This window comes from Ovis aries, chromosome 2 (genome assembly GCF_016772045.2).
Source record: "Ovis aries strain OAR_USU_Benz2616 breed Rambouillet chromosome 2, ARS-UI_Ramb_v3.0, whole genome shotgun sequence".
In the NCBI taxonomy this organism is placed as follows: domain Eukaryota; kingdom Metazoa; phylum Chordata; class Mammalia; order Artiodactyla; family Bovidae; genus Ovis; species Ovis aries.
This window is the reverse complement of record NC_056055.1, coordinates 201,939,881-201,944,469: the sequence shown is the minus strand read 5'-3', so window position 1 is coordinate 201,944,469 and position 4,589 is coordinate 201,939,881. Positions and strand designations below refer to the sequence as shown.

The window sequence follows — 4,589 nt, the reverse complement described above, 5'->3', positions numbered from 1 at the left end:
AAAATAGGAAGCTGAGTGGTCTTTGTTCAAAACTGGCTGGCCCATGTTTCTTCCTGATGATGTCTGTGGACGGTACCCCGTAAAAGTACAGTGTGGCTTGTACTCGCCACAGTACGCGAGGCTCAGAGGCGTACCATCTGTTTATAATTGGCATTCAGATTTGATCCATTATAGAGGTATCCCAAGCTTATTGAATTTAAAAGGGGGCACAAAGTTTGTGTGGGATAAATTCAGGTCTAACTTGTCATCTCTCTGCCAAGAGCATGTAATTCATTTTCTTATTACCAACACAGTCTATTAGAAAATAAGTTAGCTATGTAACAAATTGAAGTCTAAGAAATATCCATATTAGGAAACTTAGTTTGATGATTAAATTAAGCGAGGATTACTTTGGCGTGAATAATTCCACAATCTGCTTTTCTGTCCTGAAAAAATGAGTTTAGCAAGGCATGGCTGTTCTTGTAATATTTAACAGCTTTGTTTTCAAGGTTTTGAGTTGTTTCCCTCTCCATCAGTCTTCCAAACATCTTGATTTCCTGTCACCTATTTGATTATCATTTATGATATTTACAGAATTTGGTTGACTCAAACAAATGTCTTACTAAAGGGCCAGATTTAACATCATATACATTTTTCGTTCATTCATTTATTTATTCAGTGCATAATGAGTGCTTCTTTCGTGAGAGGTATCTTGGAGCAAATCAAATGCATTTCTTCATTAAGAGGTCATTCAAAGTAATTAAAAAAATACAATAAAGCATAATTCACCAAAATACATAGAGTTAAGGTTAATTAAGTTTTCTTTTTAACTGAGGATGAAAATTAGAACTCTTTTTGCTTCAGTGTTTACAGAAAAATCTAAATAGATAATTTCATTCTTCTCCCTTTTAGAGAGAATGCAGGAAAAGAATGGAATCTTTGGTGACTTGGCATATTGGTAAATCAACATTCTTAAAAAAACTCATGTTCCTTTTAATACATTAATAAGCACCTGCCACAGAATGTATGCTCCAAATGTTTTGTTGTTGTTTTAGGTAAAGCTGACTTGTTTCATTGTCTTTGGACTCTTTTCCTCAAGTATAATAGAAAAAGTAAACCCTGGATAATGGATAGTTAGATTATGGTTAACCAGTATTCTAATATCCTTCAATAAAAGAAGTGTGTTATATCATACTCTCTATAAGGTAAAGATGGTCTTTATCTGGAAAGCAGTTTCACTAATATTTATAGAAAAAAAAGTTACTGAAGAACAAAAGGAATACTCGAAATAGTTCTGTTTACTTGAACTGTATATTAGAGGTTGGACTAGTAACTTGTTTTTAGTTTGTAACTTTTTGCATACCCATAAAAACCTGGTGCAGTCTTACTGAATTAGCAAGATCAAAGAGAAGGTTTAAAGTTCACAAAAAACATTTTGCCACATGAAGTTCAAAATCATCCAACACATATGATAATTTAAGGATGAGTGTTGGAAGAGTAAGAAGCTTGGAGAGAACATGAAATTAAAAAAAAAAAAGAACTCTAACGTAAATTGGCAAAATTTGCAGAATTTTATGATTCATGATAGATCCATTTGAGTGTATAAATAAATTTCAAAAATCAGTACTCTTCTAGTATGGCAAATGTATTCATTCCTTCAATACATTTATTTAACCCCCTACTATGAGTCACTCTTGGAGGAGGGCATGGTGACCCACTCCAGTATCCTTGCCTGGAGAATTCTATGGACTGAGGAGCTTGGTGGGCTGCACTCCATAGGGTCACAGAGAGTGGGACACGACTAAAGTGACTTAGCATGCATTCATGTGTTGCTCTTCTTACTGGATACCAGGATTCAACACTGAACAAGATAACTTTCATACACATTGTGTCCTACAGTGGGAAAAAGCATGAAAGAAGCAATTTCCACAAAGTGTGGAAAATAGTATTCATTTATCCCATCACTGATTAATTAATACACACCTAATGTGTACTAGAGGGCTTCCCTGGTGGCTCAGATGGTACAGAGTCTGCTTGGAATGCAGCAGACCTGGGTTCGAGTCCTGGGTTGGGAAGATCCCCCGGAGACCCAGTATTCTCCAGTATTCTTGCCTGGAGAACTGCATGGAGAGAGGAGCCTTGTGGGCTATAGTCCATGAGATCGCAAAGAGTCGGACACAACTCAGTGACTAACATGCTTTAATCTGTACTAGAAAGGAAAAGGGAAGCCTTCTAGTAGAGGTCGTAGTCTGGGAGGGAATGTGAAAGCCACATAAGCTCTTAGTGAAGAATAAAAAGCTAGATGGAAGCAGTGGGTGTGTAGGTAGAGGAAACTGTATAATTTCAACTGAGAAAGTAGACAAGAGCTCAGTGTGACTTGAGCAGAGAGAAGCAGGGTGGAGAGGAAAGAAGCTGGAGACCTAACAGCTAACACTGAATTTATAGCCTGGGCCAGCATCTCCTAACAACCCTGTGAAGCAGCTGCTATTATTATCTCGACTTTAGAGATAAGAAAATCAGGGTCACAAGATCACATATCTAGGAAGTACAGAGCCAGGACTCAAAACCAGCATCCTGGCAGTAGGCTCTCAACTTTTAATTGCTTAAGAAGGGCAGAGAAGGATGACGATCAGCACTAAGGAGTTTCATCTTAGACTAGGTTAAAGGGAAGCCAGTGAATCATTCAACTGAGGAATGAGATACTCCCATATATCTTTTAGATGGATCATTGTGATACCAGTGTGGAAAATGGACTCAAAAGGAACAAAATAAAGATACTGATTTGGTGCTATTGCAGTGGCCCAGTGGAGAGATTCTTGAGGCCAAACTAGGATATGAAAGGCAGAATGGGGAGAAAAGAGAGCTTTAAAAGATGTTCAGGAGATAAAACAAAGACAATTTAGTAATTGACTGGAAGGCACAGGGTGGGGAAGGGTCAAAAAGAGCTCTTGGATAGATGTGGGTGCTGTTGCCCAGGCTGAGAATAGAGAAAATTTGAAAGTGAAAGAGCAGTCACTCAGTCATGTCTGACTCTTTGCGACCTCATGGACTGTAGCCTACCACACTCCTCCGTCCATGGGATTTTCCAGGCAAGAGTACTGGAGTGGGTTGCCATTTCCTTCTCCAGAGGATTTTCCCAACCCAGGGATCGAACCTGGGTCTCCCGCATTGTAGGCAGATGCTTTACCGTCTGAGCCACCAGGGAAGTCCTGAGAATAGAGAAAGTGGACTAAATTTGGGATATGTGAGCAACTCAGGATGGGACATTTTGACTTTGAGTTTCCTTTGAGAGATTGAAGCAGATATGTTGAGTATGTAGCAGAATGTCAGAAGAGGAGAAAGACTGGGCTGGCTCAGAGGTTAATCACCTTTAGCACCTACAAATAGGAGGAGTCACTCATATGCAGTGAAAGGAGGCTGTACCCCTGGTCTGTCCTTCTGTCTGCATTCCTGCACAGCAGTTCTCTGAGTCTGCTGTTTTCTACTCCTTCCCACACCCTTCCCCTCGTTTTCCTTTCTCACAAAGTAATAAAAGATAGAGAGGGGAAGTGACGCTTTATCTGCTTCTTCAGATTCCTGCCCTTGTACTTCATTCTTCTTCATCTTCCTGATCTTCCTGTTTTCCGTTTTCAGCTAAGAGCAAGTTACCTACAATTCTTTCAGGCCACAGAACCAGTAGACACCTCTGACTATTCCACACCACAATCAACCACCCATTATATCCTAGGACTCTCCCCTAGAAAGATCTGCAGAGTGGGGCCCCATGGTCAAGTCACTTTCTTCTCCTTCTCCCATTTAAAAGCCCTCTTTACATGACATCATGTTCATCTTTCTAGAGAACAAAGCAGATCAAGCCATTCTTTGTATGAAGAAACTCAAGAGTTCTTAATAACATTCAAAATGCAGCCCAAGATTTTTAAAAGAAGGAGAGAAAGGACCTATATGTACTGAGAACCCATCATGTGGCCAAATGCTTTGTGGACTGATTCTGTGTCCTAACAGAGACGAGACAGCATGCTCAAATTAGGTAAAGGAAGGAGAGTTTATCAGAGGTGTGGGTATAGGAAAGGAAGCCACGAAAGAGTGCGGTAACTAGGAGAGAAGATCAGAAACCTAGGGGAATGTTTTAAAAATCTAGATATTTCCAGATATTTCCCCAATAAGTTACTATGATTTATAGTCCTCCCGATAATGTTGAAGAGTAACCATTTCCTCTTATTCCTGCCAGCATATAACGTTTTCAATCATTTTAATTTTTGTCTACCCAAGGTGTCAGTGGGCAGGGGAGAGAAAGCTCATTGTTTAGACTGCATTTTCATGGAGGAACATCTCTCCATGCTTATTGGCCATATGTCTTTTATTAATGAGGAAACTGAAGTTTAAAAATTTACCCAATATCACACAACACATAAGTGGCAAAAATCCGATTCAAGAGTCAAACATAAATCCGTCTACTCTTCAGCCTCTTCTATTTCTACTTCACTATCTACCCTCTGTGGTATGGCATTTAAGACTTTTCATAATCAGACTCTTTCTGTTCATGACGGTCCCTTTTTATCATCCCTCTCTCCTCAACTCACCTCTAATTATTGTAACGGATTCCTGAACAC

The 4,589-nt window shown here is 39.4% G+C and overlaps 1 non-coding gene across 1 annotated transcript; it reads right to left on the bottom strand.

The window, feature by feature from the left end:
* Window positions 1–3,112: 3,112 nt before the first annotated feature.
* On the bottom strand, window positions 3,113–3,184 carry TRNAC-ACA (transfer RNA cysteine (anticodon ACA)). The gene has a single exon. It is a non-coding gene; the product is annotated as a tRNA-Cys (tRNA).
* Between the last annotated feature and the right edge of the window lie 1,405 nt (window positions 3,185–4,589).